This window comes from Miniopterus natalensis, chromosome 22 (genome assembly GCF_054644295.1).
Source record: "Miniopterus natalensis isolate mMinNat1 chromosome 22, mMinNat1.hap1, whole genome shotgun sequence".
NCBI classification, from domain to species: domain Eukaryota; kingdom Metazoa; phylum Chordata; class Mammalia; order Chiroptera; family Miniopteridae; genus Miniopterus; species Miniopterus natalensis.
Window position 1 is genome coordinate 1,411,719 of NC_142102.1, and position 23,748 is coordinate 1,435,466.

Below are 23,748 nucleotides of genomic sequence, written 5' to 3' on the forward strand. Positions count from 1 at the left end.
GCGGCCACCGCGCGGCCGAGGAGGGGCAGGTGCGCCCCCACCGCCTGCAGAGCGGCGCTCCCCTCGCCACGGACTCCTGGACGCGTTTCACAGTCAATGAGCTGCGGGGGCGGCTGTGACTGCAGCGCCGGGTGCTGTGGGTGTGCTCAGCCCACAAGCAGGGTGCAGAGCAACCTTAACACTTAGCCACAGAAAGTGGCATGAAAGCTGGATATGGAGCCAGGTTGCCCTGCATTTTTATTTTTAAAAAATACGTCTTTATGTATTTCAGAGAGAGGAAGGGAGACGGAGAGAGAGAGAAACATCAATGATGAGAGTCAGTGATCAGCTGCCTCCTGCACACCCCCTGCTGGGAATTGAGCCCGCAACCGGGCCTGTGCCCTGACCGGGCATCCAACCTCGGTCTCCTGGACCCTAGGTTGACGCTCAAGGCACACTGAGCCACACTGGCCAGGCTACCCTGCATTTTTATTGTGAATAATTCTGAGTTGTGTTTCTCTCTTGGAAGCAAAACATAGCGTTATGTTTCAGTTTAAAAATAAAGATTTAAAAAAACCCACATTCCTACTTGATTGTAGTTATTTCTGGTTCTCAGACCCACTTGTTCTTTTCTCCCTTCAGCCTTGAAAATGTATCTTTCTCTCAGTTTCAACTCAGCATTTTCTCCAGCAGAGACTGAGGACAACTTGCTGGGAGCTTCTGAGTGAGGCTGACTGTGTCCGGATTTCCTCATGCCAGGTGGCACTGCAGTCCAGTGGACCAAGTAAAACCTGCATTCCCGACACCTGATGGATGAAGGCATGCAAGGAACTTGTGCATTGAATGAATATTCATGGTTGACCTGGTGTCCTGCACGGGAAAGTCCAAGCAAGTGAAGAGACTGGTGCCAACTATAAACCATAATTCCCTGTGGCTCCCCCTTGGCATTCAGGGTGTTTTTTCCCTCTCTGCCAAACCCCCTACTTTTTTTACCTGTATACTCTCTCTAAAACCAAGGGTTTACTTTAGGAACTTGTCAGACATCAATAAATAAAACAATTTTCAACTTATAGTCACACAGGTGGCATTCCTATGAGAAAAATGTCAAATGTAGCTAATAATGAAGAAGAATGGCATAGAATCAAGTGATTACAGTCACATTAAATACTCTTGAAGTATAACTCCATCATGTAATCAACTTGATTCAGACATGAAATATTCTCTACATACGGTGTCTCAAACATTTTGTCACCTGTTCATACTGTTTCCTACCTCAAACAGAAATCCTATTTTTGCCTTTCCTGCTCTGTTTTTCTTGAGTTTCTACTACTTAACCCTTTAAGTCTCTAGTCATAATTTGCCTCCTCCAGGGAGCCTTCTCTGACCACTTAGGTGTGGACTACATGCCCATACATCCTCTGAAATCCTCCAGGACTGTGTACAATCCAAATCATAGAATTTCTACTATAGGGGAGCAAAAAAGATTTTTTTGCCGCCTTTCTAGACTCTCAGCTGGGGCTCTATAACAAAAGGCAGATTAACGAGAGAAAGCTCGCTCTCCTTCCCAAAGCATGCCTGTGCCTTTCCCCTCCCCCTCTTCTTCCCCCGGCACGTGACCCATTTGATTTTCCTCTTTCGTAAGCTCCACGGGCCCTTCTTTTGCCTCTGTAACTTGTTTTCTGGGCCCATTTCTTCTAACTCTGACTTTCTAAGTAAACTTTCTCCTAGATTTTGAAAAAAAACAAAAACAAGAGAAAAACATACTGGTTTATTTGTTTTACATGGTACAGGAGGCTTCATAAGGAAAGGACCCATAGAAATGGTTAAAACTGAGTTTTTTATACGAGGTTTGATGAGGAGTGGAAAGTCATGGGAAACTGTGATAGGACAAAGGGAATGAGCTAAGTGTAGTAAACTGAGGAACTTAACAAGGCCTGTTCACTCAGAGTCCTCTTGGTGTCCCTCTGTCTTCAGAGATAAGGATCCTCCTTTCCTCCCAATATAAGGAGGGCACCTCTCCTGCGAGCGTCTTACCACCTGCTTCAGGCAGGAGGGTCAGAGGTCTTCTAGCACCTTCCCTTCATCAAATCCCGTCCGCTTAAATACTGAATATGCCAAGGTGCTGTATTTGGGGGTAGATTGTCCGGACCTCTGTCACTAACCCAAATTTAACTGCCCCCTCATTCACCTGAACTCCCACTCCACTGATGTCAAGCACCAGGGGATGCTCTATTTTTCCTTCACCTGTCCAATCACTACAAGCAACAAAGAACGTCACATGGTTGCCAATCCGATTGTTTGTACACAGGCACAATGTCCTTATATTCACCCTCCCTTCCCCAAATTAGGCACAATTTTGCATGTAAGTAGCATGACCCTAAAATCCAAAAATATCATTAGACTTTTTACCACACTGAAATACCTCAGTTTCTTTTAAATGCACTGAGGTGTGGACGAAAAAGGAGCCACATACTGAACCCGACAAACTCAGGGGAGGCCTGCACGGCAGCCTTACAAACTCAAGAGACAGAAAGTAACCACATAGGGTCGCCTAAAATTCAGACTACCTAACTAAAAGTGAGTCACAGGGGGTAGTCACCACCTAGGCCAGTACGTTCCTTGACAAAGGTCAATATTTGCCTTAACTGAGCCTGTCTGTAGTTTTTGAATCTACAAAGGCCTTTGGAATGTCAGTGATTTCTTTTTCCAGACCCCGCAGGGTACAACCTCCCACCAGAACAGAGACCACAGAGCCCCTCATTGTTAACTTGTTGCCCAAATACCACCTCTGTGTGTTGTAAATGTTAACGATTAACTATCCTGAGCCCACCTATGTAAAAGAAGTATCTGTCTCTGCAGTTTGCTCTCTATCCAGCCCCAAAGATTTCCCAGGTTCCTTTCCCCCTCCTCCTTAATCTATCAACAGTGGATATCATATAACTCTCCTTTTACCTCCTCTTTGATTCTAATGTATAAAATAAGTTGCAAAACTGCACTTCCCGAGCATTTTTTCAATGAGCTGATGTTTTGCTTCCCAGAAACAGTTGTAGTTTGGCTTAAATAAACACATAAAAATTCTCTAAAGGTCTGGATATTTCTTATGTTGACAAAGGTAAAATAACATCAGTGTTTCATACCTGTTTGAAGAGCTTCAAGACATGACGAGATTTTTGTCTCAATGGTTCTAAGACAGATGTGAGAAAAACTGGAAACATTCATAGTAGAAAACTGGCAAACTTCATCATCATGGTTCACTGGGTTGCAGAGAGCTGGGCAGGAGGTTACCCTACAGGCAAGCTCCAGAGGGATCCTGGCTCCCAAGAGAACTGTGGGGACACAAGGGTTACAGTCTGCTTGAAGTCCATCAGGGCATCACAGGTGGCTTCCAGCCCCTCTTTTGCCCAAAGCAGTTCTGGCTAGGAGGGGCAAACATTCAGGGCAACGGGCGGCCATCACCCTGAAGAACAGTGATTTGTCCCAGAGAGTTACCTCGGTTTCAAAGAAGAAATGCTCAACCAGGGGCCACCAGGTTACCATGCAACCTGAGCTGTCCATTATGACCTGGGTGTGATGTCACCCCCAGAATCATAAAGAGGCCAACCGCAGGAGGACTACACCAATTTAAAGTGGTACATACAGGATCGAACCTGGGAGAACCAAAGCAGTAACAGAAGAGTTGGCCCAATTGCCCTCGTTCCCCTCTGCTATGCAAGGGATCCCTCTTTCTGCCTAGACTCGTAGGCTCATGGGGAGCCTCCTGTGACCTGTTAACAGAGGGAAAAAAGGCCAGGAGTGACTTACAGATAATTTTGCATGATATCAATGATCAACAAGAACCAGGACAACGGCAGCACGACAGATAATCTCTAGATATTCCTGGAGGATGGTGGGTAATGTAACCACAACGGGCAGAGTTTGGGAGAGTTCACCTCCTCAATCACTTTGCTTGGATGAGAAATGACCACATATGCAAGCAGATACTGATTCAGGACTCTGGCCGTTATTTTACAACAACAGTCATGGACATGAAAGAAACATGACTGGAAGGTCCTTCACCATGACTATGGGCACAAGTTTGTTGGCCAGTCCTCACTCCTTGGGCAAAAATATCCAAAATCTTTGTGTCTTACATACTGTTCATCACAGTGAAGCCTCCAAGTGGAGGATTTCATCAATCAAGAAGACAAAGTGGCCCATTCTATAGTTTCTATTTTCTGTGGAAATTAAAAACACAAACAAATGAACAAACAAAATCTCCTACATACAGACAAAATCATGGTGGTTACCAGAGTGGAAAAAGCATGAGTGAGGACAGGAGGGCAAAGGGGTCAAATACAAGAGGACAGAGACTAGACTTTGGGTGAACAGCACATATTGGACATGTTATGTTATATTATAAAGTTGTACACGTGACTATATTGATATAAAATTATTAACCATGTTACCAGCAAAAATTTATTAATGAAATAATTTTCCAAAAAAAGTGTTAGTTGTTCTCTTGTCCAAGGAAAGTAGGAAAAACTTGTCCATTTTTGAATACTATAAACATATTTTTGTCTACTTACCTTTTGTTCACTGAGGGTGAGGTGCATCCTCTGCTGAGACTGGGCAGTAGAAGGTGTGCTGTAGGGCGTTAGCTGCCAGACAGTTAAGGAAGATTACTTTATATGAAAAGGAGAGAATCAATCATTAATAGTTCAAAAGTCAATTTCTGATTCCAGAGTCCATCCCACCAAGACAATATCTGAATATTGGCTGCAGCATCATGAGATGCAGGAGTGAAGAGCCTTGGGTCAATCCAATGGGTTTCCTGCTATCTAGTTTCAATGTCTGTAGTAATGACATAGTGGTCCTGAAATATTTCTGAGTGGTCCACAATAGCAGGCACAGACGTGTCCCTTGATTTATATTCAAGACTCCAGGTTCAGCTGGAAGAGCTTTAAGACATGAGTAGATTTTGGTCTCAGTGGTTCCAAGCCAGATATGAGAAGAACTGAAAGGTTCCTGGTAGGAAGCTGGCAAACCCAAACATCCTAGTTCACTGGGTTGTAGAGAGCTGGGAAGAAATAACTCCAGAGGCCAAGCACCACAGGCTTCCTGGGTCCCAAAAGACCTGTGGAGAGGCAAAGGTTCCCGTCTCTGGCTGAAGTCCATGAGAGCATCATAGGTGGCTTCCATCCCCTCTTTTGCCCAAAGAAGTCCTAGCTAGGAGGGGCAAACATTCAGGGCAAGGGGCTGCCATCGCCTGAAAATGGACAGTGATTTGTTCCAAAGACTTACCTTGGTTTCAAAGAAGAAATGCTTAACCAGGAGCCACCAAGTCACCATGCCACCTGAGCTGTCCATTATGACCTGGTATGATGTCACTCACGGAGTCATAAAGAGGCCATTCAAAGGAAAACAACATCAATTTAAAGTGGTAGATACATGATCAAACCTGGGAGGACCAAAGCAGCAACAGAAGGGTTGGCCCAATTGCCCCTGTGGTTCTCTGCTGTACAAGGGATCCCTCTTTCTGTCTAGACCTGTGGACTCAGGGAGAGCCTCCTGTGACCTGTTAACAGAGGAAGGAAAGTCTTGGCAGGGGTACAGATAATTGTGCATATCGATGATCAACAACAAAGTGGACAGTTGCAGCACAACAGATCGCTGGACATTCGCAAAGGACAGTGGGTAACGTAACCTTCACAACGGGCAGAGTTTGGGACAGTTCACCTCCTCAATCACTTTGCTCGGATGAGAAATGACCACATATGCAAGCAGATACTGTTTCAGGACTCTGGCCGTTATTTTTCAAAAGCAGTCATGGACATGAAGGAAACATGTTTGATAGGTCCTTCATCATGACACTGGCACAAATTTCTTAAACAACTCTCATGCCAAGGGCAAAAATATCCAAAATCTTTGTGTCTCACATACTGTTCATCACAGTGAAGCCTCAAAGTGGAGGATTTCATCAAGAAGACAAAGTGGCACGTTCTATAGTTTCTTCCGTGGAAATTAAAAAACACAAACAAAACGAACAAAGAAACAAAATCTCCTACGTACAGACAAAATCATGGTGGTTACCAGAGGGGGAAAAGCATGAGTGAGGACAGGAGGGCAAAGGGGTCAAATACAAGAGGACAGAGGAGACTAGACTTTGGGTGGAGAGCACATATTGGAGCATGTTTTGTTATAAAGTTGTACGTGTGACTATACTGATATAAAGTTATTAACCACTATTAACCACGTTACCACAAGAAATCTCTGAAATAACTCTCCAAGAAAACTGTTAGTCGTCCTCTTGTCCAAGGAAAGGAGAAAGTTTCTGCTTTTGAATAATATAAACATATTTTTGTCTACTAACCTTTTGTTCACTGAGGCTGAGGTGGATCCTCTGTTGAGACTGGGCAGTAGGTGTGCTGTAGGGCGTCAGCCGTGAGTTAAGGAAGATTCGTTGACATGAGCTGCAGCATCACGAGACGCAGGAGTGAGGAGCCCTGGGTCAATCCAATGGGCTTCCTATCTACCTTCATCTTCTGCTGTGAGGACATAGTGGTCCTGAAAAGTTTCTGAGTGGTCCACAACAGCAGGCATGGATGTGTCCCTTGATTTATATCCAAGACTCCAGGTTCATCTGGAAGAGCTTTAAGACATGAGTATATCTCAAAGGTTCCAAGCCACATATGAGAACAACTGAAAACTTCCTGGTAGGAAGCTGGCAAACCCGAACATCGTGGTTCACTGGGTTGTAGAGAGCTGGGAAGAAATAACTCCAGAGGCCAAGCACCACAGGCTTCCTGGATCCCCAGACACCCGTAGGGAGGCAAGTGTTCCAGTCTCTGGCTGACGTCCATGAGGGTATCACAGGTGGCTTCCCTCTTTTGCCCAAAGTAGCCCTGGCGAGGAGGGGCAAACATTCAGGGCAAGGGGCTGCCATTACCCTGAAGAAGGACAGTGATTTGTCCCAGAGAGTTACCTCGGTTTCAAAGAAATGCTCAACCAGGGGCCACCAAGTTACCATGCAACCTGAGCTGTCCATTATGACCTGGGTGTGACGTCACTCGCAGAGTCATAAAGAGGCCAACCGCAGGAGGACTACACCAACTTAAAGTGGCACATACAGGATTCACCTTGGGCAGAGCACGAAGGAACAAAGAACCTATGTAAGCAGTGGCCCAAATGCCCTTTTCCCTGTTGCTGTATAATGTGTCCTCTCTCAGCCTAGCCCTTGCCCCGGGGTGGTCTCCCTGTGAACAGTAAACAAAGCCTCCTTCCCTGGTAGTTTTGCACATTATGAACAGAACTCCAGAGACTGGACAGCAGCAGCACAACACACCATCTTTGGTAGCCCTCCCAAGGGACATAATTTTGGGCAGTTCAGCTCATCCCTCACTTGTCTGGGAAGAACCAGATATCGAATCGCAGGCTGATTCATGAGCTCTGGCCAACATTTCCGATCAACGATCAGGGACCTGGAAGAGTATTATCTGAACATGCTGACGTGAGAGCTGGGGAGGAGGTTGGTGGATAGATCTCCTCAATGGGCAAAAACACCCTGAAGATGTTTGTGTCTCACGTGATGCTTGGGACAGTGTGGCTTTGGAAAGGAAGATTTCAATAATCGGGCCGATAGGATGACATAGTCTGCCATTTCACTCATATGTGGGATATAAAACTGAAAGCCACAGACAGACAACTGAAAAACCAACTCACAGATACACATAATGAAATGGTGGTTAGTAGATGGGAAGGGGAATGGGAGCAGGACAAGAGGGCAGAGAGGGTCAAGGTCAAGGTGATGAAAGATGAGGAGACTTTGGGAGGTGAGCACACAACAGAGTATGCAGGAGCTGTGGATTATGAAGTTGTACCCTTGAAATTTATATAGTGTTATTAAATAATGTTACCTCCAAAAATTTAATTATAAATCATTTTAAAAGGACCTTCTGCCCAGCTGGGCAGGGCTCAGCAGTTGAGCATCGGCCTACGATCCAGATCGAGGTTCAATTCCCAGTCAGGGCACAGGCCCGGGTTGTGGGCACCTCGATCCCCAGCAGGCGGCGAGCAGCAGGCAGCCGATCAGTGACTCTCATCATGGATGTTTCTCTCTCTCTCCCTTCCTCTCTCTGAAATTAATAAAGATTTATTAAATAAATAAATAAAAAGGACCTACTGAGCCCCCCTTTTCAAGAAAAGAGGAAACATGGGAGGGGGTGGCAGGATTGAGCAAAAAAGGAAAAAAAGTGAGAAAAAAATCATGGACCTGACAACAGTGTGGTGATGGCTGAGGAGAGCGGCAGGGGGAGGGCGAGGAGGGTAAAGGGGGGACGAATGGTGATGGACAGAGTCTTGCCTTGGGGTGGTGAGCACACAATACAGTGTCCAGATGGTGTGCTGTGAGACTGTGCACCTGAAACCTGTATAAATTTGTCAACCAATGTCACCCCAGTAAATTCAATAAAAAGAAAAAAAATCACATGCAATGAAAAAGAGAAATGGAGACATCCTTCTTTCTTTGAAGTAACATGAGACTGTTTCCATTCCATTCCCATTGGTTTGCGTAGGGTCTGGAGAATCGTGGTTGAACCCGGCGGTGCAGGACGTGCCGTGTGGTGAGGTCATCAGACATTCAGTGAGGGACAGTTTCCATGAAAATAAAAAGTACAAAGGTTAAGAGTTAAAAAAGCAATTTCTAATTCCAGACGTTAGAGCGTCGAGAAAATGTCTGGATATTGGTGTCAAGCATCCCCGGGCGGAGGAGTGGGGACCGCCGTGGCAACCTGGTGTGCTTCCTGGCCTGCAGTGTCATGTGCGTGCTGACGGCAGAGACGGCGTGAAATTCCTGAGCGGCAGCAGGCATGGAGTCTCTGGTTCACAGTCACTGGTGGGCTCCTAGACGAGTCCATCGAAGTGTCCACATTCAGCTGGACCTGCTTCAGTAAATGAGGTTTAGTCCTCAGTGGTTCCAAGTCAGACAAAAGCACAAAATGAAGGCCTAGTCTGGAGAGTTGTAACCATACACTGGAGAAACCTAGAATAGTTAAGGATGGTCCCAGAGTGGGAAAATGTGAGGAGGAAACACAAAAGGGTCCTAAGCGTAGTGACCACGCCCGGGGCAGCTGCCACCTGAGCAGGACTCAAACCGCAGGAGGGCCCAAAAGGTGGGCATCAAACAGTGACCTTGAACAAGCGCTCATCTATGAAAAAAAATTGAATTTTCCAATTTATTCAAACAGAAAAATATGGACTATATGAGGGAATGTCTAAGGGGGAACATAAATTAGGATAGGAACAAATTAATAATTTTAGACCCAACAGAGTCAGAATTTAGATCTATGGCTTTGGCCAATAGAAAGAGCTCTAAGAGTGTGTTCGGATTGAAGGTGCAAACACAACTGCACACGTTACATGCTCAGTGACATGGACCAGCGTCTTCTCCCTGCGAGAGACACGGATGGGCCTCTTCTCAATGCCAGTAGCATGGACCTTCTGTATCGCTGCCAGTGACAAGATCAGCCTCTTCCCTCTGCTAGTGACATGACCTGTTCTTTGCCCCTGCCACTGACATGGAATGAACCCAATTCAATGCCACTCCCTTGGACTTGCTCCATCTCCCTGCCAGTGACACGGATGGGCCCTTCCCAATGACACTGACCTGGAGCCGGTCCTTTTCTCTGCCAGTGAAATAGATCGCCCCTTTTCTCTGCTGGTGACATGAACCTGTTCCATCTCCCTGCCAGTGACATGGATCAGCCCCTTCTCTCTGATAGTGACATGGACCTGTTCCTGCTCCCGCCCAGTGACATGGAGAGGGATGTTCTCAATGCCAGTGACGAGGACCTGCTCCCTCTCCCTGCTGGTGACATACATTGGCACGTTCTCAATGCCAGTACCATGGACCTGTTCCATCTACCTGCCAGTGACTTGAATGGGCCACTTTTCAATGTCACTGACATGGACCTGGTCCTTCTGCCTGCCAGTGACATGGGTAGGCCCCTTCTCAATACCATTGATGGAGCTGTTCTTATTACTACCAGTGAAATTGATCTGTCCCTTCTCTCTGCTAGTGACAGGGATCTGTTCCTTCTCCCTGCCACTGACATGGATCGGTCCACTATCAATGCCAGTGACATGGACCTGCCTCATCTCCCTGTCAGTGACAAGGTTCATCCAATTCTCAATGCCACTGACTTGAACCTGCCTCATCTCCCTGTCAGTGATATGGAACTGCCCCATCTCAATGCCAGTGTCTTGGACCTGTCCCATCTCCCTGTCAGTGACATGGATCAGCCCTTTCTCAATACCATTGATACAGATGTTCCTTCTCCCTACCACTGATAATGATCAGCCCGTTCTCTCTGAGAGTGACAGTGATCTGCTCCTTCTCTCTACCATTGACATGGATCAGTCCCTTTTCAATACCAGTAACATGGCCCCGTTCCACCTACCTGCCACTGGCATGAATGGACCACTTTTCAATGTAACTGACATGGACCTGCTCCATCTCCCTGCCAATGAAATGGATTGGCCCCTTCTCAATGCCAATGACTTGGACCTGCCTCATCTCCTTGCCAGTGCCATCAATCAGCCCCTTCTCAATGCCAGCAACATGGACCTCCCTCATCTCCCTGACAGTGAAATGGATTACTCTCTTCTCAATACCACTGATAGAGCTGTTCCTTCTCCCTGCCAGTGAAACTGATCAGTCCGTTCTTCTCCTTTTCCTTCACAGTGACATGGATCAGCCCCTTCTCAATACCAGTGACATGGACATGGTCCATCTCCCTGCCAGTGACATGGATTGGCCCATTCTTAATGCTACTGACATGGACCTGTTCATTCTTCTGCCCAGAGACATGGATGGGCTCCTTCTCAACGCCAGTGACTTGGATCTCCTCCATCTCCCTGTCAATGACATGGAGAGGCCCCTTCCCAATACCGTTGATGGAGATCTTCCTTCTCCCTGCCAGTGAAATTGATTGGTCCCATCTCTCTGCTAGTGACATGGATCGCCCCTTATCAATCCAGTGACAAGGACCTGTTCCTTCTCCCTCCCAGTGACATGGAGAGGCCCTTTCTCAATGACAGTGACTAGGATCTGCTCTGTCTCCCAGCAAATGACATGGATCAGTCCCTTCTCAATACTAGTGCCTTGGATTTGCCTCATATCACTGTCAGTGACACAGAACGATCCCTTCTCAATACCACTGACATGGAGCTCATCCTTTACCTGCCAGTGATACGTATCAGCCTCTTCTCTCTGCTAGTGATATAGATCAGTCCCTTCTCAATGCCAGTAACATGGACATGTTCCACCTACCTGCCAGTGGCCTGAAGGGGCTACTTTTCAGTCACTGACACGGACCTGGCCCTTTTCCCTGCCAGTGACATCAACGGGCCCCTTCTCAATATCAGCGACTTGGACCTGCACCATCTCCCTGCCAGTGATATGGATTGGCCCCTTCTCAATACCAATGACTTGGACCTGCCTCATGCCCCTGCCAGTGACATGGATTGGCCCCTTCTCAATGCTAGTGAAATAAAACTGACGCTTTTCTCTGCCAGTGAAATTGATTGGCCCTTTCTCTCTGCTAGTGACATAAACCTGCTAAATGTCCCTGCCAGTGATATGGATCGGCCTCTTCTCTCTGTGACTAACATGGATCCATTTCTTCTCTTGGCCATTAACAAGTATCAGTCCCTTCTCAATGCAAGTGACATGGACCTGTTCCTTCTCCTTGCCAGTGCCTTGGATCAACCCCTTCACAAAGCCAGTGACTTGGACCTGCCTCATCTCCCTGTCACTGACATGGATCGGCCTCTTCTCAATACCATTGATAGAGCTGTACCTTCTCCCTGCCAGTGAAATTGATCGGTCCATTCTCCCTGCCAGTGACATGGACCTGTTTCTTCTCTCTCCCCGTTATTGATCGGCCCCTTATCAATACAGTGACATGGACCTGTTCCTGCTTCCTGTCAGTGACATGGACAGGCCCCTTCTCAATGCCAGTGACTTGGACCTGCCTCAGCTCCCTGTCAGTGACGCAGAACGAAACCTTCCCAATGACACTGACGTGGAGCTGATCCTTTGCACTGCCTGTGAAATACATCAGGCCCTTTTCACTACCAGTGACATGAACCTTCTCCATTTCCCTGCCAGTGATAAGGATCAGCCCCTTCTCTCTGTTAGTGACAGTGATCTGTTCCTTCTCCCTGCAATTGACATGGATTAGTCCCTACTCAACCCCAGCAACATGGACATGTCCCACCTACCTGCCATTGGAATGAATGGGCCACTTTTCAATGTCACTGACATTTACCTGGTGCTTCTCCCTGCCAGTGACATGAACAGGCCTCTGACTTGGACCTGCTCCATCTCCCTGCCAGTGACACGCATCCACTCCTTCAAAATGTCAGGGACAAGGACCTGTTCCTTCTCCCTGCCAGTGACATGGATCGGCCACTTCTCAATACCAGTGAAATGGATCAGTCCCTTCTCAATGACAGTGACTTTGACTTGCCTTATCTCCCTGACAGTGACATGGATCAGCCCTTTCACAATGCCAGTGACTGGGACCTGCTCCATCTCCCTGCCAGTAAAAGAGGTTGGTCCCTTTTCTCTGATAGTGACATGAACCTTCTCCATCTCCCTGCAAGCGATAAGGATCAGCCCCTTCTCTATGATAGTGACAGTGATCTGTTCCTTCTCTCTGCCATTGACATGGATCGGTCCCTTTTCAATACCAGTAACATGGACACGTTCCACCTACCTGCCATTGGCATAAATGGGCCACTTTTCAATGTAACTGACACTTGTCTAGTGCTTCTCCCGGCCACTGACATGAACAGGCCTCTGCTCAATGCCAGTGACTTAGACCCGTTTCCTTCTCCCTGCCAGTGACATAAACGGGTCCCTTCTCAATGTCAGTAACAAGGACCTTCTCCCTGCCAGTGACATGGATCGGCCCCTTCTCAATACCAGTGACAAAGGCCTGATCCATCTCCCTGCCACTGACACAGACTGGCCCCCTTTTTCTTACAGTGACATGGATCAGCTGTTTCAATTCCAGTGACTTGGACTTGTCCCTTCTCTCTGCCAATGATATGGAGTGGGCTGTTCTCAATGCTAGTGAGAAGGACCTGTTCATGCTTCCTGCCAGTGACATGGATTAGCCCCTTTTCAATGCCCTTGACATAGACCTGTTACTGCTTTGTGACAGTGACAGGGATCAGCCCCTTCTCAATACTATTGAAAGACCTATTCCTCCTCTCTGGCAGTAAAATTGATCAGCCCCTTCTCTGTTAGTGACATGGACTTGTTCCTTCTCCCTCCCATTGAAATGGAGAGGCCCCTTCTCAATGCCAGTGACTAGGACCTGCTCCATATAGTGTCAGTGACATGGATCAGCCCCTTGTCAATATCAGTGACTTGGACCTACCTCATGTCCCTTTTAACCCCTTCTTAATACCAGTGGCATGGACCTGTTCCTTCATCCTGTCAGTGACATGGATCGGCCCCTTCTCAATACCAGTGACATGGACCTGGTACTTCTCTGTGCCAGAGACATGGATCGGCCCCTTCTCCATGACAGTGACTTGGACCTACCTCATCTCCCTTTCAGTGACATGGATCAATGCCTTCTCAATACAATTGATAAGGATGTTCCTTCTCCCTGCCAGTGAAAACGATTGGCCCATTCTCTCTGCTAGTGACAGTGATCTGTTCCTTCTCTCTGCCATTGATATGGATGGGTCCCCTTTCAATGCCAGTGACATGAGCACTTACCTGCCATTGCCATGAATGGGCCACTTTTCAATGTCAATGACATTTACCTGGTGCTTCTCCCTGCCAGTGACATGAACAGGCCCCTGCTTAATGTCAGTGACTTGGACCTGTTCCTTCTCCCTGCCAGTGACATGGATCGACCCCTTCTCAATGCCAGTGACAACTACCTGTTCCTTCTCCCTGCCAGTGACATGGATTGGCCACTTCTCAATACCAGTGGCATGGACCCGGTCCTTCTTCCTGCTAGTGACATGGACCCATTCCTTCTCTAGCCAGAGACATGGACTGGCCCCTTCTCAATGACAGTGACTTGGACCTGCCTTATCTCCCTGTCAGTGACATGGTTCATCCCCTTCTCAATGCCAGTGATGTGGACCTGCCTCATGTCCCTGCCAGTGACATGGATTGACCCCTTCTCAATACCATTGATGGAGTTGTTCTTTCTCCCTTCCAGTGCAATTGATTGGTCCCTTCTCTCTGCTAATGACATGGATCTGTTCCTTCCCTCTGCAGGTGACATGGAGAGGCCCCTTCCCAATACCATTGATGGAGATCTTCCTTCTCCCTGCCAGTAAATTGATCGGTCCCTTCTCTCTGATAGTGACATGGACCGGTTCCTTCTCTGTTCTGGTGATATGGATCAGCCCCTTCTCAATTCCAGTGAGTAGGATCTGCTCCATCTCCCTGTCAGTGACATGGATCAGGCCCTTCTCAATACCAGTGACTTGGACCTGCCTCATTTCCTATCAGTGATATGGATGGGGCCCTTCCCAATAGCAGTGAAGGGGACCTGGTCCTTCTCTCTGCCAGAGACATGGATTGACCCCTTTTCAATGACAGGGACTTGGATTTGGTCCATCACCTGCCAATGACCTGGATCAGCCCCTTCTCAATACCACTGACTATGACCTGCCTCATCTCCCTATAAGTGATATGGATCAGCCCCTTGACAATGCCAGTGACTGGGACCTGCTCCATCTCCCTGCCAGTAAAAGAGATTGGCCCCTTTTCTCTGATAGTGACATGAACCTTCTCCACCTTCCTGACAGTGATAAGGCTCAGACCCTTCTCTCTGATAGTGACAGTGATCTGTTCCTTCTCTCTGCCATTGACATGGCTGGGTCCCTTCTCAATACCAGCAACAAGTACCTGTATCACCTACATGCCAGTGACATGAATAGACCACTTTTCAATGTAACTGACATGATCCTGGTCCTTCTCCCTGCCAGTAACATGAACAAGCCTTTTCTCAATGTCACTGACAAGGACCTGGTCCTTCTCCCTGCCAGTGACATGAATCAGCCCCTTCTCAATACCAGTGACATGGACCTGGGACTTTTCTCTGCCAGAGACATACATCAGCCCCTTCTCCATGACAGTGATTTGGATCTGCCTCATCTCCCTGTCAGTGACATGGATCAGCCCTTTCTCAATACCATTGATCTAGGTGTTCCTTCTCCCTGCCAGTGAAGATGACTGGCCCATTCTCTCTGATAGTGACAGTGATCTGTTCCTTCTCTCTACCATTGACATGGATCAGTCCCTTTTCAATACCAGTAACATAAACATGTTCTACCTACCTGCCATTGACATGATTGGGCCACTTTTCAATGTCACTGACATTTACCTGGTACTTCTCCCTGCCATTGATATGAATAGGCCCCTTCTCAATATCAGTGACTTGGGCCTGCTCCATCTCCCTGCCAGTGACATGAATCGGCCCCTTCTCAATGCAATGACGTGGACCTGCCTCATCTCCCTGTCAGTGACACGGTTCATCCACTTCTCAAAGCCAGTGACTTGGACCTCTCCCATCTCCCTGTCAATGAGATGGATTAGCCTCTTCTCAATACCATTGATAGAGATGTTCCTTCTCCCTGCCAGTGAAACTGATTGGCCCATTCTGTCCGCAAGTGACAGTGATCTGTTCCTTCTCTCTGACAATGACATGGATCGGTCCCTTTTCAAAACCAGTAACATGGACATGTTCCACCTACCTGCCAGTGGCATGAATGGGCAACTTTTCAATGTCACTGACATTTACCTGGCTCTTCTACCTGCCAGTGATATGAATGGGCCCCTTCACAATGCCAGTGACCGGGACCTGCTCCATCTCCCTGCCAGTAAAAGAGATTGGTCCCCTTTCTCTGATAGTGACATGAACCTTCTCCATGTTCCTGCCAGTGATAAGGATTAGGCCTCCTTTCTACTAGTGACAGGGATCTGTTCCTTATCTCTGCCATTAATAAGGATCAGTCCCTTCTCAATACCAGCAACAAGTATTTGTTGCACCTATGTGTCAGTGACATGAATGGGCGACTTTTCAATGTCACTGACATGGTCCTGGTCCTTCTCCCTGCCAGTGTCATGAACAGGCCCAATCACAATGTCAGTGACAAGGACCTGTTCCTTCTCCCTGCTAGTGTTATGGACTGACCTCTTCTCAATACCAGTGACAAGAACCTGGTCTTCTCCCTGCCAGTGACATGGATCGGCCTCATCTCCCTGTCAGTGACATGGATCAGTCCTTTCTCAATACCATTGATAGAAATGTTCCTTCTCCCTGCCAGTGATATGGATCGGCCCCCTCTCAATACCAGTGACAAGGACCTGGTTCTTCTCTCTGCCTGAGACATGGATTAGCCACTTCTCAATACCAGTTACTTGGACCTGCCTCATCTCCCTGTCATAGAATGACGCCTTCTCTCTGATAGTGACAGGGATCTGTTCCTTCTCGCTAGCATTGACATGGATCGGTCCCTTCTCAATACCAGCAACATGTACTTGCTTCACCTACCTGCCAGTGACATGAACGAGCCACTCTTCAATGTCAGTGACAAGGACCTGTTCCTTCTCTCTTCCAGTGACATGGATTGGCCCCTTCTCAATGGCAGTAACTTCAACCTGTCCCATCTCCCTGTCAATGACATGGATCGGGCTCTTCTCAACACCATTGATAGAGATGTTCCTTTTCCCTGCCAGTGAAACTAACCAGGTGGTTCTCTCTGCTAGTGACAGTGATCTTTTCCTTCTCTCTACCATTGACATGGATCGGTCTCTTTTCAACACCAGTAACATGGACATGTTCCACCTACCTGCCAGCGGCATGAATGGGCCACTTTTCAATGTCACTGACATGGACCTGGTCCATCTCCCTGCCAGTGACATGGATCGGCCCCTTCTCAATGACAGTGAAATAAAACTGATGCTTTTCTCTGCCAGTGAAATTCATCGGCCACTTTTCTCTGCTAGTGACATAAACCAGCTCCATGTCCCTCCCAATGATATGGATCGGCCCATTCTCTCTGCTACTTACATGGATCCATTCCTTCTCCCTTCCAGTACATGGTCCAGCCCCTTCTCAATGTCAGTGACTTGGATCTGTCCCATTTCCCTCTTGGTGACATGGATTGGCCCCTTCTCAATACCAGTGAAATGGAGCTGATCCTTTCCTCTGCCAGTGAATAGATCGGCCCCTTCTCTGTGCTACTGACATGGATCCATTCCATCTCTCTCCTATTTACATGGATCGGACCCTTCTCAATGCCAGTAACAAGAAACCTGTTCTTTCCACCTGTCAGTGACAGGAATAGGCCCCTTCTCAATACCAGTAACTTGGACCTGCTCCATCTCCCTGCCAATGACATCCATCGGCCCCTTCTCTCTAGTAGTGACATGCACCTGCTCCTTCTCTCTGCCAGTGATATGGATTGGCCCCTTCTCTCTCCTAGTGACATGGACCAGCCCCTTCTCACTACCAGTGACACGGACCTGTTCCTTCTCTCTGCTAGTGACATGAATCTGTTCCTTCTTCCTGCCAGTGACATGAACTGGCCTATTCTCAATGCCAGTGACTTGGACCTGCCTCATCTACCTGCCAGTATCATGGACTGGCCCCTTTTTAGTAACAGCAACATAAGTGAGATCCTTCTCTCTGCCAGCGAATTAGTTGGACCCCTCCCTTCTCAATGCCACTGACTTGGACCCGTTCCATCTCCCTGCCAGGGACATGGACCTTCCCCTACTCCCTGCCATTTATCCGAACATCCCCATTTTGTCTGCCAGTGACAGGACCTGAACCTTTTGCCTTCCAGTGACATGGACCTCTTCCATCTCCTTCCTATTGATATGGACCTGTGCTTTCTGCCTGCCAGAGACATCGAGCTGCTCTTTGTCCATGTTAGTGCCCAGACTAAACGTTCATTGGGAAAAAGAAGATAAATAATTCCAAAAGCACAAGTAATTTTCCCTAAACTGACATTATTTCTATAAGACCCAAAATATTACTGTGACCCTACGCTCAGAGATGGTCTGTTGAGGGTCAGGTTACCAAAGGACGTTTAACTCAGGTCCTTCTTATAGTGGGTCTATTGATTCCTGGAACCCCTCCTGTGTTTGGTCCTGGTCCTAGAGTGCACAACTGAAATAGGCTCAGCTGCTGAAAGAATCCCCTCACTGGGCCACTGAGTCGGGAGTGGTACCCTGCTGGGTCAGAGTAAATGAGGCATTAGATCTGCCTATCCCCAGGTGAGTAGTAAATCAAATGCTATTCCACATACCTGGAGGAACAGATTTGTGCCACCACGAAGAGTCTGAACGAGGCAGGAGTGCTGATTTGACCACATCTACATTCAACTTCTGATTTGGCTGGTACAAAAGGAGGGAGGGAGGAGGGGAAGAAACTTACTAAATGGCAGCAAATTATTGCAAACTTTACACTTAGGTGGCTCCAAGGCTAGGGTACAAATGTGGTTTCATTGCTTAGCAAACAAACACATCCCCTTGTTCCCATATGCACCAACTGTTCTGGCAAATGCCTTCCCTGGTTTCCTTCCAACTGGTCCATTACCAGCATGATGTTATGCTGGCTGGACCCAGTGAGTGGGAACAGTACTACTCTAGACTTGATGCACTTTTAGAGTCAGAAGTTAAGGAATAACTATGACTAAAAGAATTCTTGTCACTCAGTGAAATATTTTGGGTCCAGTGATACTGAGCATGAGAGGTAACTGGTTTGAAACAATAATCAGCGCCCACTTGCAACCAAGATGGGGGCACAGCACCCAGTGGGCCCCTGGATTTTAGAGGCGGCATATTCCTCAGTGGAGTGTGTGACTCCAGGAAATTTATGGAGTGACCTGAAAGTCTGCTCCTTTTAAGTTGGAGGCTGACAAAGAGAGGGCACTGTGCCAGGTCCAGGCTGCTGTAGAAGCTGCTCTGTGAGCTGGGCCTTATATTGCAACGGACTTGATGGTCCCAGAAGCTTCACTGGCAGATACAGATTCTGTTTGGAGCTTTAGGAAGACGTGGAGGTGAATCACAGTGCAGATGCTTGGGATTTGCAGCCAAGGCCTTCACATAATGCACAAATAACTATCGCTCTTTTGAGGAATATCCCTTGGCCTTCTTCTGTGTCATTTGGCAAAGAAAGTTCTTTTACAGAAATAGAGCCTTGTGGTTGGACCATCAATCCACAGCTGAAATCATCACTCAGAAAACAAGCATTTAAGCATCCCCCTCTTGTCACTTTCATGTCCTGAATGAGAAAGGACATGGAGACCAGAACATAGGGCAGCAAGACCCTCCAAAATGTTCATTCCTCCTGAGTCACTGAGAAACAGTGAAAATGGACCCAGATTGCTGGCAAACCTGATCAGCATGGTTCACTCATTGTAGAGAGCTGGGCAAGAGGTTACACTACAGGCCAAGCTCCATAGGGATCCTGACTCCCCAGAGACCTATAGGGAGGCAAGGGCTCCAATCTGGGGCTGAGGTCTGTCAGGCATCACAGGGGTCTTCCAGACCCTCTTTTTCTCAAAGCAGTTCTGGCTAGGAGGGGCAAACATTCAGGGCAAGGGGCGGCCATCACCCTGAAGCTGGATAGTGATTTGTCCCAAAGAGCTACCTTGGTTTCAAAGAAGAAATGCTCAACCAGGGGCTACCAAGTTACCATGCAACCTGAGCTGTCCATTATGACCTGGGTGTGATGTCACCCCCAGAATCATAAAGAGGCCAACCACAGGAGGACTACACCAATTTAAAGTGGTAGATACAGGGTCGAACCTGGGAGAACCAAAGTAGTAACAGAAGAGTTGGCCCAAGTGCCCTCGTTCCCCTCTGCTATACAAGGGATCCCTCTTTCTGTCTAAACCTGTGGGTTCATGGAGAGCCTCCTGTGACCTGTTAACAGAGAAAGGAACATCGTGGCCTGGCTGAGAGATAAGTTTTCACGATATCACTGAACCACCAGGAAGTGGACAGCTGCAGCACCACAGACCATCTCTGAACATTTGTGAAGGATGATGGGTAACGTAACCTTCACAGTGGGCAGAGTCTGGGGCAGTTTACCTCATGTTTCACTTTGCCTGCATGAGAAATGAACAGGTAGACATGCAATTACACAGTGATTCATGGACTTGGGTTAATGTTTGGATCAGCAGTCAGGGACTTGAAAAAACATGACTTTAAAATTCCTCACAATGAAATCTGGGAAGAGGGTTGTGGACAGTCCTCAACAGGCACAGAAACCCCACGATACCTCTGCCTCGTGATGCTTAGAACAGGGTGACCTCACAGAGGAGGATTTCTATCATCAAGCGGGTGGGATGACACATTCTGTCATTTCCCTCATATGAAGGATACTAAAAAATAAGCCATAATGAAACAAACAAAAAAACACCTCAGAGACAGGAGTATGGTGGTCACCAGAAGGGAAGGGGGGTGTGGGGGGCAGAGAGTGTAAAGAAGGTCAAATACAAAGTGACGAAAGAAGGGAAGACTCTTGGGTACGAGCACACAATAGACGTGCAGGTGCTGTGTTATAAAGTTCTACACCTGAAATTTATATGTTATTAGCCAATGTTAACTGAGTAATAAAAATTTTAAAGAACCTTATTTTGTCCTGTCTTTCTCACGAGAAGAGGCACTCTTCTGTCTTTTTAATACTATAAGTCCATTCTGTGTGGTTACCTTTTGCTCACGAAGGTTCTGGTGCATCGCCTGTTGGACTTGGTAGCAGAGGATGTGCTGTGTGGTGCAGCCCTCAGACGTTTCTTGGGGATGAGTTCTATGAAAACAAAGAAAAAACCCAAAGTTTAATAGTTTTAAGAAATCCCTGGGTGGAGGAGTGGGGACCGCCGTGGCGACCTGCTGTTTCCTGGTCTGCAGTGTAACGTGCGTGGTGATGGCGGAGACGGGGTGAAATTCCTGAGTGGCCTGCACATCAGCAGGCATGGAGTCTCTGATTCATAATCACTGGTAGGCTCCTGGAAGAGTCTATCCAGATGTCCAGATTCCGCCTGAAGTGCTTTACAAAGAGCAGTTTTAGTTCTCGATGGTTCCAAGTCAGACGTGAGAGTCACTGTGAAATGATATGTAGTTATCCAGTTAACCCAAGTGACCATTAAAATATGTTATAGGCACATATACCCAGTTACATAGTTGTAAAACACCTAGCTCTTTTAATATTAATAGTTCGGTTTTTAAAATAACAAAAGCCCTGATAAAGACAATAGGAATCACAGGAAAGTTATTTTAACATATAAAATACTGGTTTCTCAGGCAGAATAATTGAAATGTAAAGATAAACTATTTTCCAATATCTTATTAAGAGCAGACTAATAGTCTAAGTAAACCTTGTGTTTTTAGCAGAGAAAGAGAGCCAAATCCTAGCTTTGCATTCATGTACTATTAATTCTAGGGGGGAAAAAATCAAAACCTTATAAATATATACATCCAATGTTAGCTAGCTCTGACCACACAGAGTGGTTCCTTTTCCAAGATTCCTTTCCCGCAATGCTTCGATTCCATTGTGGCTTGCTTTCTTATTTCTCATTCTCATTCAGAACAAAATTACTCTTCTTGTGTGTTTCTTGTGGGTTTTTTTAATCATCACCCAAGGATATTTTTTCAATTGATTTTTAGAGAGAGTGGAAAGAAGGGAGGGGAGACAAAGACAGAGAGAGAGAAACAGATTGGTTGCCTCCCACACGGGCCCCAACCAGGGCCGGGAATCAAGCTTACAGCCCAGGTACATGCCCTTGACCAGGAGTCAAACTGATGACCTTTTGGTGCACAGGCTGAAGCTCTAACCACTGAGAAACAGCAGCCAGGGCAATTAGTTTTTTTTTCAGTTTCAGGTAGTTGCTTTTGGGATGGGGGGTCCCTGAGTCTGAGTGCTGGCTCGCCTCTGATGACCAAGTAGGGGGTCTACATTCTAGTGACTCTAGGAAATTGAGGAGCTGGCCAGAAACAAAGGTCTGGCAGGAGTAAATGAAGCAGGTAAGGAGGTAAGGAAGGCGTATGAAAGGATGCAGAGAAGCCGAAGGGAAGCTCACCAGTGGTCAGAGGAATGCAGAGGACCAGAGCCAGAACGGAGAGGATTCAGAGGAGTCAGTGTGGGGAGAGTGCAAGTTCCCCAAAGAAGCCACACTGTTCTCCCTGTGTTAACACCAAGAAAAGAGTTAGTGACATAAAGCCATGCCAGCAGGTGGAGTGTGAGAAGGGAGGGTTTCAGTCAACCAAGAAGTTCCCACTTGCCCGGCCAGGTGTGGCTCAGCAGTTGAGTATCGACCTAGGAACCAGGAGGTCACAGTTTGATTCCCGGTCAGGGCACATGCCCGGGTTGTGGGCTCGATCCCCAGAAGGGGGCGTGCAGGAGGCAGCTGATCAATGACTCTCTCATCATTGATGTTTCTATTTCTCCCTCTCCCTCTCCCTTCCTCTCTCTGAAATCAATAAAGATATATTTTTTAAAAAGAGAGAGAAAGAGGTTCCCACTGGAGGAGCCGGACCCCTCATTACGAGCCAGGATTAAGTAGCCAACAGAAATTATTAAAAAGTCAGAGGAAACAAGTGTTGACCAGGATGTGGGGAAAAGAGAACCCTCATGCATTAGAATGTAAATTGGTACAGACACTTGGAAAACAGTATGGAGGTTCCTCAAAACCTTAAAAATAGCAATTCCCCATCTGGGAATATATCTGAAAAAAGTGAAAAACACTACCTCAGAAAAGCTACATGCACATCCATGTTCAATGCAGCATTATTTGTAACAGCTAAGACATGGAAGCCACCCAAGTGCCCATTTATGGGTGACTGGACGTGTGTGTGTGTGTGTGTGTGTATGAATATTACTGTCATAAAAAGAAGGAAATCCTGCCATTTGTGACAAGAAATAGATGGACCTCGAAGACGTTATAAGTGAAATAAGTCAGAAAAAAATGCTGTACAATCTCACTTATATGTGAAATTTTAAAAAGTAAATAAAAACAAACACATAGATACAAAGAACAGATTGGTGGTTGCTAGGGGCGGGGGGAGGAGGGGAGGGCTGGTGGTGTTTGAATTGGGTGAAGGTGGTCAAAAAGCACAAACTTCCAGTTATAATATAGGTCCTGGGACTGTAATGTAGAGCATGGTGATTATAGTTAACAATACTGTTAACAACACTGAAAGGTGTTAATGTTAAGAAAGTAAATCTTAAAAGTTCTCATCACAGGAATAAAAAGTGTAACAATTTTTGGTGACAGATGTTAATTAACTGCATTATTGATAATCATTTCACACTATAAATATATATCCGATCATATGTTTACACCTAACATTAATACAATGTTATATGTCAATTATATCTCAATTTTTTAAGAATGAGGCCAGGGAAACAATTTTTCTACAGTCCAGCAGTCAGGGCATGAACCCCACTATAAAAAGGCGCCAGGAAGAGCTTCCTCTTTAAATACCTTCTGCAGGAAGTCTGAGACTCTAACCTGGTTTTCAGAGTCTACTCAGAATAATAAATGCAGACAGCACTGGATCAGGAGTTGGGCTCACCACCAGACACCAAAAGAGCAGGAGGAGCGGGACCAGGCAGAGGTCTCTTGGCAGCTGAGATGCCCAGTTGTCACGTCTGACTGTCCAGTGATGGTTCTGATCCAGTTCCAAGTGTGGGGCCAGATCACTGTCAAAGAGAAAGCCAAACACTGGTTTAAGTGGCCGGG

At 46.9% G+C, this 23,748-nt stretch overlaps 1 long non-coding RNA gene across 1 annotated transcript; it reads right to left on the reverse strand.

Annotated features, from left to right (window-relative positions):
- Nucleotides 1–442: 442 nt before the first annotated feature.
- On the reverse strand, nt 443–22,380 carry LOC107527441 (uncharacterized). Its single transcript, XR_015716357.1, has 11 exons — nt 20,897–22,380; nt 20,720–20,816; nt 18,310–18,397; nt 16,548–16,667; nt 8,442–8,894; nt 6,329–7,094; nt 5,260–5,533; nt 4,545–5,092; nt 3,469–3,743; nt 3,117–3,305; nt 443–770 (listed from the first exon to the last, which is right to left on the reverse strand). It is a non-coding gene; the product is annotated as an uncharacterized LOC107527441 (long non-coding RNA).
- Between the last annotated feature and the right edge of the window lie 1,368 nt (nt 22,381–23,748).